This window comes from Rousettus aegyptiacus, unplaced genomic scaffold (genome assembly GCF_014176215.1).
Source record: "Rousettus aegyptiacus isolate mRouAeg1 unplaced genomic scaffold, mRouAeg1.p scaffold_m13_p_2, whole genome shotgun sequence".
Classification (NCBI taxonomy): Eukaryota; Metazoa; Chordata; class Mammalia; order Chiroptera; family Pteropodidae; genus Rousettus; species Rousettus aegyptiacus.
This window is the reverse complement of record NW_023416295.1, coordinates 27,863,073-27,879,681: the sequence shown is the minus strand read 5'-3', so window position 1 is coordinate 27,879,681 and position 16,609 is coordinate 27,863,073.

Genomic DNA, 16,609 nt, shown 5'->3' with positions numbered 1-16,609 from the left:
TACCTTCAGTGCCTCATCTATTGCACACTTTCCAGGGGGTAAAAAAAAGAACTAATCTTTAAAAACAGCAATTTATCCAGATAACGCCTCATAAAAGGAAATGGAGACCATTATAAAGCAAAGTAAAATGGCTTAAGGGTAGATCTTGCTTTATGTTTCACTGATTAGAAATGTAGAGTAAGAACAAGTACTTAAAGCTCTACTACTAAATGGTCCAAATCTCTGGTGAGAAATCACTGAGTTAAAGTTTCAAATCCTGACAGAGCGAGTTTGGCCTTCTGGTATTAGATTGGAAGAAAATTAGAATTGAGCTTTCATTAAATTTGTTGTCTAGGGGAGATCTTAAAATGGAATCCTTGTTCGATGGTTTGCATCCCTAGATCTAATGGCTTCAGAGAGAGCCTCTAGAGTCCCAAGTGAATTTACATTAAATAAAAAAGGAGAAAATCCAACTTATTAAGTTATGAAAGTAGTTATATTTCTTTTTTTAAAAAAATCTTAACTTAAAAAAAATAGATACTAGTAGTAGTATCTATTCTAAATGCAGAAATTTAGTCTGGCATTAAGTTCACCTCTTGATTTCTTGCTTGAGCCTTTTCAATGCATCTTGCATTCAAAAAATAAGAACCAAAAACAGAGGACTTTCTTAAGATATGATACCTTAGTTATAAAATATTAAATTTTCCCTTTTTAAATGAAACTGATCATGTTCTCTGTAGGTTCCCAAATCCAACCCTATTTTGCCTCCCTACTTCCTAAACACAAATAGATTAAAAACGATACCTCCTACAGATGTGATGCTGTCCCTCAGAAGAGCAAGGTAAATATATGTATATATTTAAACCATGAGAATAAATTCTGCTGTAACAGAATTAGGTACAATGAGTCAACTTCTAGCATAGGGCATGCAGGATTTTTACCTTTATACTTCAGAAGACATTTTCCTAAGTACCAATTATAAGGATTAACTATAATTCCGTGATTAGCTGAGTTGATCCTTCAACTTTCTCCAAGAATTCATATTTCCTACCATTAGCCCCAATTTTACCCATATTACAACATAAGGTTTGCATCCCAATCCTAAATCTGTGAGATTACTTTATACAGATTTGGGACACTTGGCTTGATGCAATATAGTTAGAAACCTAGTTGGAAACTTTGGGAAAAGGGAGAGTCCCTCTGTGGTCTCAATGTATTGCTCATCCTATAAAACTCAAACTGTTTTATTTTATTTCATTTTTTCTAATGGGAGGCATCAGCAGGAGATTGGAAGGTGTAAGGGAAGAAATGTTGGTTCACTTAGTTCCCTGGCTCCCTTCCTGTCACAGCTACTTTGGGAAAAGAAAGAGTTCCCCTATTGTCTCAATGTATTGGTCATCCTGTGAAACTCAATTTTTATTTCTGACATAGCAAATCTCTCTCTGGAATCAGAAATAATTATTTTAACAATAGATTTATGTCATTTTCATTTTGAGTTTATTTTAAACTTGAAGTGTGCTACAAACAATTCTTATGTTAGATTGCCAACTACAAAACAGACTTAATAATTATAACAGAGAAGCTATAAAAATGTCAACATATGTATTAATTACATTAAAATACTACATTCTCATTATTGACTTAGCTTTTTGAAATGATACCAAATAAAGCTTTATCGACTCTCTCAGTCATGAATATCTATCATGATGGAACTTTATATAACAGAGGTAATTACTGTTAGGATTAGTTTCAACTGTGAGGGACAGAAAACCCTAAATTACAGTGTTTGAATAAGAGAGAAATTTCTTTCTCATATAAAATCCAGAAAGTGATTTAGGGCTGCCATTATGGATACACACAGACTTAGGCTGTCCTAACCATTATCAATATTTAATTTCCAATTTGTGATTCAAGGTTGTTCCTCTGCCTCCAACTATTGCATGTATAGTCCAGGTAGAAGAAAGAAAAAAGGGAGTGTGTCCCACCCACAATACTGTATTCTAATTTTTATGACTAGCATGTAATCATGATTCTATGACATAGTTAGAGTATTCATAATTTTTAATTCTTTTGTTGTTATGCTTGATTATATACTTTCTATGTTAAAATATAATATCAGGAAAAGGTGATATCATGACTCTTATGCAAAAGAAATGTTGAGAAAAAAGAACAAAGCTTCCCACTACAAATGTTGAGAAAAAAGGTATCAAGCTTCCCACTACATTACAAAGCTACAGTAAGCAAAACAGTATGGCATGGGCATGAAAACAAACACATAGATCATTTGAACAGAATAGAGAGCCCAGAAATAAACTCACAGAAATAAACCATATACAAAAATCAACTCAAAATGAATTAAAAACTTGAATGTAATACCCGAACCATGAAAGTCCTACAAGAAAACATAGGCAGTAAGCTCCTTGACATCAGTCTTAACAATGATTTTTTGGACTTAACACCCAAAGCAAAGGCAACAAAAACAAAAATAAACAAATGGGACTATATGAAACTAAAAGTGTCTGCATAGCAAACAAAACCATCAGCAAAATAAAAAGGTAATATACTAAATGGGAAAAAAGCATTTGGAAATCACATATCTGACAAAAGACTAACAACCAAAATATATGAAGAATTCATATAACTCAAAGCAAAAACTCCCAAACAATCCAATTTTTAAATAGGCAGAGGATCTGAATAGACATTTTCCAAGACAAAGACATGCAGATGGCCAGCGGGTACATAAAAGGGTGCTCAACATCACTAATTATCAGGGACATGCAAATCCAAACCACAACGAAATATTACCCAATACCTGTTAGAATGGCTATTGTCAAAAAGAAAGAAAGAAAGAAAGAAAGAAAGAAAGAAAGAAAGAAAGAAAGAAAGAAAGAAAGAAAGAAAGAAAGAAAGAAAGAAAGAAAGAAAGAAAAAGAAAACCAAGAAATAACAAGTGTTGGTGAGGATGTCAAGAAATGGGAACTCTTGTGCACTATTGATGGGAATGTAAATTAGTGTAGCCGCTATGGAAACCAGTACAGAGATTCCTACAAAAACTAAAATAGAGCTATCATATGATCCAGCAATTCCCCTTTAGGATATTTATCCAAAGGAAACAAAAACACTAACTTGAAAAGATATCTGTACCGCCATGTTCAATGCAGTATTATTTATAATAGCCAAGACATGGAAGCAACCGAAGTGTCCGATGATGGATAAATGAAGAAAACGTAGCTAGCCATGCATATATGTGTGTGTGTGTGTGTGTGTGTGTGTGTGTGTGTGTGTGTGTATGGAGTGGTACTATATATGAAATGTGGATACACACACATGTACATACACACTGGAATATTATTCAGCTATAAGAAAAAAAGAAAATCCTATCACTTGCAACAACATGGATAGACTGTGAAGGCATTATGCTAAGTGAAGTAAATCAGACAATGACAAATTTTTCATATGAAGAATCTAAAAAAGAAAAAAATCAAACTCACAGATCTAGAGAACAGATTAGTGGTTATCAGAGGTGAAAGGTTGAGGGCGGTGAAATGGATGAAGGTGGTTAGAAGGTATAAACTTCCAGTTATAAAATAGATAAGTCCTGGGGATTTAATATACAGCATGGAGACAACAGTTTAATACTGTGTTGTATATTTGCAAGATGCTGAGAGTAAATCTTTTAAGTTCTTACCACAAGAAAAAAAATTTCTAACTGTGTATGCTGATGGACATTAACCTTATGTAGCAATCATTTCACAATATATACACATTATGCTGTATACCTGAAACTAACAATGTTATATGTCAAAAAGGACACACTTGGATGCATTTAATCAATTTATCTGTATTATAGTTTGCAGTATACTATGAGATTAAAATAATCCCATATATATGGTAACATTTATTATATATACTTATGCTAAATTTTAAAACATGTACCATGCCATGTTCTTAAAATCCAGGGTTATGGAGTCAGATGTGGACTCTTCCAAACCAGCCAAGTGACTGAGCAGTTTCCTAATTCGAACCTCAGTTTCTCTGCTATAAAAATAGTTATAAGAAAACCTACCTCAATGGGTTTTCATAGAATTAAATTAACTAATAACATGTCTATGTAAAAATAGAACACAATACCAAACACATATGATGTGCACAAAAAGGGTTAGTTCCTTCACTATCTTAGGAAGCAGAGCTAGAGCAGTAGTGTTGTTTCTTTTTATTTTCTTTTTTTTCTTTTTTCTTTTTTTCTTTTTTTAACTTTACTGTCCTGAGAATGACCTTGGGAGTTGATAGAATTGGGGATTCCTAGGCCCCTCTTCTGAATCTGTGAATTCTTGGGTTTAGCACAGAAAATCACCAACAATGACTTCTGATGTAGTTGGTCCCTAGATCCCCTTCCGAGAAAAAAGTGGTTCAGGTGAAAAGGGCACCAGGTGGTGAAATATGCGGGAGGAGTTGTTCCCTGATTTAGTTTGCCTTTCTAAGAGATTTAACATATGGTTTAAGACAAGATATCTTCCTTTCTATACCTCCTTTAGCCATCTGTAAAATAGGTAATAACTACTTCTCCCTCATCATAAAATACTAAATGAGAATTTAGAGATCAAATATACTATTGCTTTTGACTCAGGTGAAACTTTGGTAAATAATGACCAAGAAAGGGAGAGTTAAATTTGAAAAAGGAATAAAACCAAGAGGAAATATGTTTGGTAAAAGGCATAAAATTATCTTCGGAATGAGGTGGGATATGAACAAACTAAAAAAGGGACTGGAGACAAGCAAAACAAAGATGCAACAGAAACATGGGGCAGAGATATTTGTTTGGGGAATTCACGAATGAACAGTTACTCCGAAAAGGGAAGGTGTTAAAAGGAAAAGTAGCAAAAGGTACAGGAAGAAAAGGAATGGATACACAGGAGAGGGAAAACTTTAAGAAAAAGAAGGCAGAGGGGTCCTGGAATTTGTATCTTGCCTAATTATTCCCTTAAGATCCACGAGAAACAAATAATTCTGCTGAAGGAAAAGAACTAAGCGGAATTTCTGAAGAGCACAGAACCCAGAACTTAAAGGACGATTTGTAGCTGTGAGATTTTTCTTCTAAATCAGCAAATACCCATGCAAGGATTTCATTGAAGGATATTTAATTATAAAGTCACTAGGGATGATTTAAATCTCTCCCATTGACTCAGATGCAAGGATTAAAGATAGACTTTCAGGAATAGACCGAAACAAAGCAAATTTTAAAAAAATCTTTGGGAGAGGAGAAAAACATCTGGCTATTAACACTATTAAAATAGGATACAGAGTTTTTAAATGATTTTTAAATGAATATGTTATCCATAATAAACTGATAGGAAGGGATCATAAAAATGGTAAAACTCCTGAAAAAATGGAATGTGAAAAGAAAAATTATAAAAATGTAATAGTGCATGTATAGCAAGGTAATTTGAGTTACCGGTTTGTGCTTGCTCTCTATACTTCCCTCTGTTTTTCTCTCCCTCCATTTCAAGCAGGCAGCCATGCTTTGGAATCCTTTTGTCAGAGGAGTTGCGTAGTTAGTTTAGTTTAAAAACACAAGATACATATACTCAAGCTCTTCCTGTCTTTTGTAAAGGCCAAAATTCATCAAAGATATTATAGTAGGAACCCTACTGGAGAGGGGAGAAAAGGCAGCCAGAAAGAGAAATATCAGCTGTGCCAACCGAGTTTCAAATGTTTAAAAGGGCATTCATGGGTGAAAAGGATTGTAGTACTTAATTGTAGTACTTAATGATTTTAATAGCATCCAGTTTATTCAAAGTTGTAAATGTAAAACTAGTTTTTCTTAAGGTTGAAACATAACATCTAATAAATACAGTTTATTTTATTGCGGATTTAAAAAATCATAAAATATTTCAAGCTTACAAAGATGTATGTATATGTATGTGTGTATATACACACATATATACAACATGACACATGAAATAATATTTATGGTTCAAAGAATAACAAAATGAAAATCCATGTGGCCACCACCCTGCTTAAGAAAACAAGCATTACCTACGAAGCCCTTTGAGCCTTTACCTGATGACACCCTCTTCCCTTACCATCTCTTCTAGACATAACTGCCTATTTTATGTTGTGTTCATAATTTCCTTGCTTTCCATAATAGTTTTATCTACAAATGAGTGTGTATATTCTTAAATCGTATTGTTTAGTGTTGTATATCTTTGAACCTATGTCTTTTCAGACTTTGTCTGTAATTTGCTTTTTTACTCAACAGTGTATTTCTGAGGTTCACCCAAGTGATTCCATGTGGTTACAGCTCACTCATTTTTCACTGCTGTATAATATTCTATAATTTGAATAAAAAACTATATATTCATCCTTCTGTTAATAGACATTAGGGTTGTTTTCAGTTCTTTTGTTTCACCATTACGAACAAGGCTGCTATACACATTCTTGAATATATCTCATATTAAGAACATATAAGATTCTTTCTAGGATAAAATCATGGGGAGATAAAATCACCTAGGAGTAGAATTGCTGGGTTGTAAGGTACACTAAATTGTGTCCCAAAGGGTCCTATCGCTTTATATTCTCTCAAGCCAAGTGGTCTTCATTCTTTTCAGTACTTGATACAGTCAGACTTTTTCATCATTCCCAATGTGCTGAGGGATAAAATTCCTTTATAAATCATTTTTATTTATTCATTAATTAATGTTCAATTAATTTATAAATTCAACAGATTAAAATTCCTTAAAAAATTAACACTCCATTACAAAAAAATTAGGCCTTTTTAACTATTTGATATTTTAAACTATTTAAGATATCTAATTACCTGTGCCAGTTTTAATGAGTGACAAGGCAGACTAACAACTCACAAGCAAAATCTAAGATTCATAACTATTATAACTCTAATGAATGTGTTAAGTCAAGGCTCTCTTAAACATTCAACACTATTTACAAATTAACCAGTTTTTTAAATATATATTTTTTTCTGCATCCTTAGTATAACATCAAATGATCTTAATTTTTCTGACTTAAATCACAAGCTAATATATCAAATTCTCTTTACCTTTTCAAATACTTAAAATAAAAAAAACAAAAGCAATAATTACAAAGTTTATTCCTAACTCATTATAACTATTAACTGATTTACTTCATCAGTACAATTGACTTACCTAACTATAGGGTTTATGATCACAGGCAGGCTAGATGAGAGATTGCAAACTGCTATATGGATCATTGGTTAGAGATTTGAGACAACAGTCAAGATTGGATGTTACTTCCAGGATCATTCTGTCAAAGTTATAAGCTACTTCACAGAGTCCTTAGTAGGACTTCTGCTTGCTCTATTGATGTTCAGGTTATCTATTGTTGCACAAAACTTCCCCCAAAACTCAGTGGCTTAAAACAACTATAATTTTGTTATATTGATGATTTTTATAAGCCACAAATTTAAGCAGGGATTGACTAAGAGTTTCTTCTGCTCCGTATGACTACCTAGGCAGCCATTTGGTGGTATTTAGCTAATGGCTGAGCTAGGCTAGAGAGTCAAAGACAGTGTAACTCACTCATCTATGTCTTAATGTAGACATCTAGAAGGCTGGGCCCCTCTCCATGTAGTCTCTCCTACAGAGTCATCAAACTTGTTACATGGTTGCTCAGGGCTCCAAGATTGTTTCAAGAGGCTCAGACAGAACCCCCTAAGCCTTTTTTTATGACTTAGCCTCAGAAATTCCAGAGTGTCACTTCTACCATGTTGCATTGATCAAGCAAGTCACTAAATACAGTCTAGATTCAAGCGAGGAATTAGACTCCACCTCTCAATGAGAGTACTGTCAAAAAATTTGCATCCATCTTTAATCTACCACAGTTGAGTTCTGCTTGCTGTATCAACTGACAACCCTATCTATATTCACACTGATCTTCTAGAATTTAGTTTCCCAGAAAAACCATATGCTGCTAGGCATCTCTTAAGTTTCATATTTTTCAAATTTGCATTGTAAACATTTTCAAAATTTAATCACCTGACTTAAGAAAATAAGATTCTGAACTTCCCACCCAGGTTGCAGCTAATCTCTCAGTAAATGATGGGTTAATTTAATTTTATTCTCCACCACTACTCTTAATCTGGCTTGTAAGACTTTATTTAAATTTTGCTTTTTATCTGCCTCTCTAGTCACAATTTTATAATCATTATATTACATTCTTTATTGGGAAAGGTCAGAGGTTGCCAGATCCCAGAGTGTCAGCATCAGGTATATGATAAGACAGCAGAGGGCAGGTAAATACTGAATTGAAGGCACAGAAGCTACTAAATAACTAGTGGAAGATTCCTATCCCCAAGCAGGCAGAAGAGTTGCTGGATCTAAAGGATTGGCCATGGACTAGGGGCAGTGGTTATTTCAGTGAAAAGCAGAATGAGCCAATAACCTAAATTCAGGTATCTGAAGGGTCCTCTGCAGTACAAATCAGAAAGGAGGAGGTTTGTGAGCCCCAGTAATTATCGAGAATGAATTAGTCTCCAGCTTTATTAATGTGAAGCAAAAAGGTAAATTTAAATTGACTTTCAAAAAACAGTGTGGTATGTTCTGCAGACCTGAGTTAATGGACAATGATTCACATTGGACTTGACTAGAACTTTAATACTGTTTGCCAATCTTCTCACTATCCTTTGGTGAAAACTCCTGCCACCCTAACTACTATCCCAAGTAGCTATTAACATACTTCTATCACTATCCTCAAGACCCCTACCCTCACATTCTCAACCAATGGACCTATTTCCTTCTCAGAGAACTTTCAATTTCCTGTCCATCTGTCTCCCAAACTTAGCTATGTCTGTATGCATTCCTCGTGGCAGAGGAAGAAGTGCTCATCTGCTGGCAGAGTTAACTATTCCTCTTCAAGGCAAATTACCCTCCTGCTTCTTGCCTTTGCTAGAAACTAGACTTCTCATCTATACCATCAATTTCTCTTTTTCTATTCTATACTTTAGCTCCATCTATAAACTGGTGAAATCTTTTCCGGTCTTAAAAAAATTATCTTTTGTCCTAAGCTCCCCTCTAGAACCTGCTTCACCTCTCTCTTTTTCATAGCCCAATTTCCAAAATTACTTACTCTAAACTAGTTCACATCTCTAATTTACTCTTTGACCCCCTATAATATGGCTTTGACCCTCACTACTGACACTAAAATTTCTCTTGCAATGGTAACAAAGGCCCAGGCCCCAACTTTGGATTCCTTCTGACAGTTTTGCTCTGCAGCTTTCTGTACTATAAACTAAACCCTCCTTAAAGATCTCTCCTTCTTCATCTCAAGGTACTCCTGTCTCTTTGACCACTCTTTCTCAAGTTCCATCATTAAATACTCTTTCTGTAAACAATTATTATAGGTTCTTCAGAGTTCTGACCCTAGACCCCTACTTATTCAACACTGTTTCCCTGGGCCACCCTGTATGCATCCATATATTTAAATCCTGATTTGTACAGGACTTCTCTTTTGAATTCCAGATCAATACATTCAAGTTAAACTCCGCATGGGGCCAAAATAAGAATAACAGGAGGAGGACAATGTACCTTAAATAGCAAAGTTAGGGAAGACTCCTTTGGAGAGATAAATTGAGACCTAAAAAAATTAAGAGCTAGCTGAAAAAAAAAAAAAAAAAAAAAAAAAAGCAGAAGAAAGAGTTACTCAGGCAGAGAAAGGCAAAAGCCATGAAGAAACAAAGCATTGAGTTATTCCAGGAAATCAAAGACTAGTGTGGCTGAAAAGCCATGGGCAAAAGGGAAAAGAAAAATGAGTTTCCTCACATAGAACCCCAGAATTAGCCTGTTCATCCACCACACTGCAGCCCTGGGCCAGAGCAGGCCTTGTCACATCTCTGCACAGGGCTGAGCCTGCTTGTCCAGGGGTACAGGACAATATGCTCTTTGGAGGCAGGCTTATTACCAAGGAGAAAAAGAAAGAAATTGAGCTGAGCATGCCCCATATACTCTTCCCAAATTTTCCAGACAAGTTTCTCTACCTCTCTAGGCAGGATGAATAAGGTGGCAAAGACAGATATTATCAAAGCCATCATCATAATAATCACTCATAGTTTATAAGCCAAACGAAATGTAGGTAGAACGAAAAAGGAGTTGATCAATAAACAAAGTGGGTGGGATGTCAAGGTACTGGGAGTCTCGATTAAGGACTCCCAAAGCCTGGCTATGGGAGTCCTATGGAAAAATAACTGAAAAGACAAAAGGATAATGGTCAAAAAGCCAGATATTTGCAGTCAAGATTTCAGAGGTAGTGCAAACTTCGGTTCTGATAAATTCAGGAAATGGCTATGGGCGTGTGGCTACAATGAAATGGAGGAAAAGGTGCTGGAGGCGAGAGGATTAAGGACTGAGAAAGCAGATGTAGAATAAATTATCCACATGAATGACAAAGTTCTAAGGATGTCATAGAAGGAGGTGAAGAGAAAGACCAAGATGTGAACCAAAAGCTAAAGTTTCCAATGGATGAGGAGGGGAAGGAGGACATTAAATATTACTGATTGTGGGGGTGGGGGGGGGTGGGGGTGGGGGTGGGGAGATGAGTTTTGAAGAAAGAGAAGGAGGGAGTGAAATGGTTTGAAAGAAGCTATGGGATGCAAAACCATCTACTCCATTTCTTAGCCCTAAAGCACTTTGGCTGTGAGAGGAAAAAGAGCTTCCACATGGGAGGGCTGTCAGAGAGAGCAGGATCAGAGATAGCTTTTGTTAATGCAAGGAAACATTTCAGTAGCTGGTTGAAGCTTTAAGGCAGTTCACAGAACAAGACATACTGGGAGCGTGCTGGAGACCACAGTGAAAGGGTTTGGGAGTTCAGGAAGGGGTGAGCGGAGCACCGTGCACCTTGTACTAGTCACCTAGAATGCAATGTGAATAGTGTTCCCTAAGTTGTGCAGTGCGAGGGCCCTAGAGATAGTAATTAGAGCAACATGAGGATGGGTGTATTTGGGGAAGCTTGGCCCAAACAGAGGTAAACAGAAACACGAAACGTAATAGAACTATTTTTTTATAGTCTCTTAAAGGAGGGTTAGGACTTTGATTCTAACTCTAAGGCATTAATGTCTTAGTTTATGATAATGAAGCTTTGGGGCAAGTGTTCACCAATGGCTTTCCCAAGGAGTACTACATCCTGAGACGCTTACTTTCTAAATATTTCTCTAGTTATTCCTCTCTTCCCTCTCCCCACTGTCGCTGCCTTAGCTGAGGATCTCATTTTCTTTCTTCTGGGCTTTTGCAGAAACCAAAGTCATGACTAGCCACGCCCACACGTACTGAGTCCTGTATTTCCCACCATGTCAATTTGCACGGCGTTTTCTATCCACGCCATGCTTTCTCCCCCCCACATCTTTGTACTTGCTCTCTCTCTTTTCCTGCACTGTCCCTTCTCTCCTTGTTTGCTAGGTAGCAACAAATCTTACTCATATTTCAAGACCCATTTCGAGCACCATTCTTTAATGCCTTTCCTGACCACCCCCACTTTGATCTCACAAACATTTTTATTCCTCATTTGAGACTCCATACCTTGCAGAACGGATTTATATTTGTCTTCCCAGATATGCTGTAAATTCCTCGGGCCAAGCGTTTCTTAAATTTCTTACACACATTTCTATCCATACTGCTTCATATGTAATAAGTTCTCACTAAGGGTTTGTTGAATGGATAACATAACATAATGGATAACACAACAAAGGGCATCTCTCAGTATTTTTCTGTTGTCTTGCCTCATTAACATTAAAGGGAGATGGTCCCCCAATCCTTTCTCATGTTCAATCACAAAGCCCTTACTCCCAGCTCATTTATGCATCTGAGGGACTTTATCAATTATTTCATTTCCTTATTTATCTCTTTACTTTCTTCTTTTCAACTGGCTTTTCCCCTCTGCTATCAAGTATATTCGAGTTTTAATTATTCATCCACAATATCACCACCTTGTCTCTGTTTCTTCTCATAGATACTTTATTATTTCTACCAGATCTCCTACAGATGTGACTTATGAAAGCATCTTTATTCTACTTGTCCAGCAGGTAACTGTCAGATTGCACATCCACAGATCTGAACAAAACAAAAGCAAAAAATAAAATCTTTAAGGAATAAAGGTAATATTTCCCTAATATCCCACAAACTTTCAAGGTCACTGCAAAAAGCCAAACCAACTCTTAGAAATACTTGTTTTGGCCCATTTAAAATTTTAGACCAAGGCCGCCTTCCTTCTCAGGCTCAAACTTGTGGCAATATCTTTGTTCCTCTCATCACATATATAAAGTCCAAAAAAATAAAGCTAGTTCTTAATTTTTGAATGATAGACACTTTAAGAACCTGATGCAAAGTATATAGACCCTTACTTCAGAAAAATGCACACAGTCATTTTTTTACTTAGTTTTAGAGGTTCACAGACTCCTTGAAGCTCAAACATGGACTGCTTTAAAATCTCTTGATATAAATATTGAGCATTTATTAGAGATGATTTAAATTTTTCCTTTTTGCTTATCTTTATTTTCTAATTCTTCCAAAATAAAAATAGATTATTTTTTAAAATATATTGATGTTTTCTAAAATGCCACCCCCATTCTATATGGTTTACTTTAAAGATCTTGCAAAATAAATTCACTATGTAGTGAACTTGTCGGAGACCGACGGACTTTGATTAGAAATGGCTGTCATAAAAGGCACTCAGTTTTCCTATCTATAAAATGGAGTAATTAATATTAATTAGTCATTACATTTTATAAATTAATACTTGGAAAATGCTAATAATTATAATTTACATATAGTCCCTCTGGGTAGTCTCCGTTATTCAGGTTGTAGTTTTGTTCCCTAGTCTTGAAGCAGATATAATTCCACAGCTGTTGCTTCAGCTATTCTGTGCTCTGTGAAGGAACACCTGTTTGGAATGTACCTAAGGAATTATTTCTTTGTTTTTTTTTTTTTTTTTGCTTTTTTTTTTTTCTTTGATAATTAAAGCTCTGCTATGGCGATGGCAGACATCTGGATTCACTTTTAAAGACTTCGCTGTTTTTCTGGCTCCTCGGAGATTCATGAACTATAATGTATTAGATGAAAACGTGGTGATGTGCTTCATTTTGCAACAGCAATTTTACTCTTGCTTTGTTATTTCCCCATTGCAATGAGTGAGAGCTGCCACTTTGTTACTGCTGCTAAGAGACTAAGGGAACTGAGTTGAGCTCCAGAAATTTAATATGCTATATAATGCCTGATTTATTTTGATTCTGGCTTTGACTTGAACTGATAAACTCACTCGGGGCTGCTCTGCAGAATCGATATTCAGGGGATAAATTTTTTTTTTATAAACTGGTTATGAAATAACTTCTTTGGAGGAACAGGAAAATCTAAGTTTACTTAGCGGCTCCCAATACTAATAGAAATAGAGAAACTTGGCAAAAGTATTCTATTATATATAATTTCCTCAAAAGCTATATTCTTCAACCTCCGCTCAATTATACCTCAATAAACATTTTTAGGATTTGCTTTCTAGAATTATTATATTATCACTGCCTCTTCCTTGACATTCTTCTTGGTCTGTTACTCATAGGTAACAATACCAATGAAGAAATATATATCAGTCAGGACTAAAAGGTGACAGTACCGTAGCCCAATTCTGGCTGAGTAAACAGAAAAGCTTGAAAGGAGATAAGAGAACTCAGAATTGGTGGGAGGCTGGAGGAACAGGCACAGAGCTTAGCTTCCAGGATCAAAGCTTACAGCTCCCCTGCAGCACTGACCTGATGAGGAAGACATGCCCTTACTAGTGCCCCAACAAACACTGAAAGCAACTGCTGCCACTCCCGCTGCCCACCAAGGCCACTTCTATACTGGGGATTTAATCTTTTAAGCATCGCCACCCCCAATTGTCAGATGCCTTTACCAGCAGACTGGTTTCCAAGCAGAATCTTTTCTTCCTCAAGCTACTAACTTCCAAATCGAAGTCTTATACAGATGCACTAAATGTTGCAGCCTAGGTCACATGACTGTGCCCTAGGTGTGAGAGTCTAGAGATTTTGTTTTCAGTTTACCTTAGGAAAGCAGCGCTTACATTAATATTGGAAATTCCCTAAACATAGCAAATATATTCATAGCATCCTGGGCAGCCAGAAAATATGAAAATGTTTACAACAGGAGAGAATTAATATTTGCTGAGAATATACGTGAAGTGCCAGTGCTTTAAAGATATTACATTATTTAATCTGCAACAAAATAGACATTTTAATACTACTTTAATGATGGAGAAACTGAGGCACAAAGAAGTTGTTGCTAACCCTGATCATAGATTCATGTCTAGGCTTTTTTTCCTTCAGAATTCTTCCTTGTCTCATGAGGTAAATCTAATTTCCATTTCCCGCGTTCTAGTTCAGCGATGAACAGCGAGTAGTGGGTTGAAGGGAGGAGAGGAAGCACCGGCGCTAGGAGCAGGCAACGAGGGGTGCATCAGCTACAAGAAACTGTAAAGGCAATAATAAAACAGACTAAAAATAGGTCTACTTTATTATTATTATTATCATTATCATATGACAGCAATTCTAAAGTATGTCAGCAATAATATATTCCCCTTGCTGAGGTATTCCTACTCCTTGATACACAAGTATATGAAAGAAGCCCTCGATTTAATTTTTATGTTTTTTTTAAAGGGAAGTTTGTTTAAAACTCATAATCAAAATGTCATGAACACTTTTACGTTCCTAGAATAAGCCATATAATGGGGCCATTTAACACATGATGTACCAAAGTCCCTATCTTTTAACATTATTTCTAAGAAAAGATGAGTTCTAATTTTTATTTTAGAAGTACATCTCTCCCGAGCTGGCAGTGTAAACAGAGGATCTTTTACCTTCCAGAAGCAGCAGAGGCTCTGGTAGTAAGGCAGAACCTCCTTGGAGAGTGCCTTTGTTGGTAGAGGCTCTCTCGGCAAGGTAGCTATTAGTGATGAGGAGGAAAGAGATGGATCCCCATAATTTATACAGTGAAATAGGAAAAAGTATCTCTTTAAATTGGCATGAGACAGTTAATGTTCAGATAAATCCCAAGATACAGCAATTATGAGATCTTAAAGAATAACTTTACCCCAGCATGAAGTCTTATACATTCTAGGTCCTAAATATATGTCAGATATGTCCTCTTTCCTCCTCGCTCTATTCAGATCCCAATACTATTTAACCTAGACTATTAGCTGTTAGCTGGTCTTCCTTCCTATCATTAGTCTCAGCTAATTTCAATCTATTATCCATATAACTATCAGAATAATCCATGAAATCATGAGTGAGATTATGAGGTTTCCTTGCTTAAAATTTTACATTGACTTTCATGTCCACAGGATAATAATGCAAACTCCTTTGCAAGATTCAGAAATTTCTTTTCTGATATGGCCATAGTATAGCTAATCTGAACTACTAGCCCTCCAATTGTGTGATGCTCTTTGAAGTCTTTCTGGTATTGCATATGTTGTCAATTCAGCAGGCTGGGAAAAAATTTTGGAAAATACATATCTGGTAAATGACTGGTATCCATAATCTATAAAGGATTCTTAGAACTCAGCAACAAGAAAACAAACCCAATTAAAAATGAGCAAAAGATCTGAGAAGAGTCCTCACCCAAAAAAGATTTAGAGATGAAAAATAAGCGTACGAAAAGGTGCTCAACGTCTTTTTATTATAAAATAAAACAACAATTAAATACCACTACACAGCTATCAGAATGGCTGAAATCTAAAATGCTGACAATATCAAATGCTGGTGAGGATATGAAGCAACCGGGATTTTCATTCATTGCTGGTGGAAATGCAAAATGGTACAGCCACTTTGGAGGACTGTTTGGTGGCTTCTTACAAAACTAACCTTACTCTTATCACACAATCCAGCAATTATACTTCCTGGTATTTACACAAATGACTTGAAAACGCATGTCCATACAAAAACCTGTACATGAGTATTTAAGTTAGCTTTATTCATAGTTGTCAAAAGTTGGAAGGAACCAAGATGTCCTTCAATAGGTAAATGGATAAAAAAACTGTGGTACATCAATACAAGGGAATATACTTCAGCAATGAAAAGAAATGAGCTGCTGTGCTATGAAAAAAAAGAAACATGGAGGGAACTTAAATGCATATTGTTAAGTGAACTGAAAAGCCAACATACTATATCATTCCAAAACGAGCAAAATTATGGAGGCAGTAAAAAGATCAGAGGTTGCCAGGGGTTCATGGGAAGGGAAGGAAGGAAGGAGGTACACAGGATCTCTATTATTTCTACAACTGCACATGAATCTACAAGTAGTAGAAAAAAAGTTCAATTTTTAAAAATTTCATTAGGCTTATTTTTCATCCTCCTACTGCTGACAAGTTTTGCCAGCTGTTTTGCTATCATATAAGTCACCACATTCCAAGTCTTCAATACAACTTCCCATTTGACTTAGTATCCCAGATTCCCCACACAGCTTCAGATATAAATCTAGGCCTTCTGGGGGTGCAGGAAGAAGAGATGTCATTATTCATGACATGTGAAGAAAACCTGCCTACCTACCTGAGAATGAAAACAAAGAAAACAAATGAGAAATCAAATTCCCTGTTTTAGTCCCTGAAGCCCTGGCCTAACTTTGTTTCT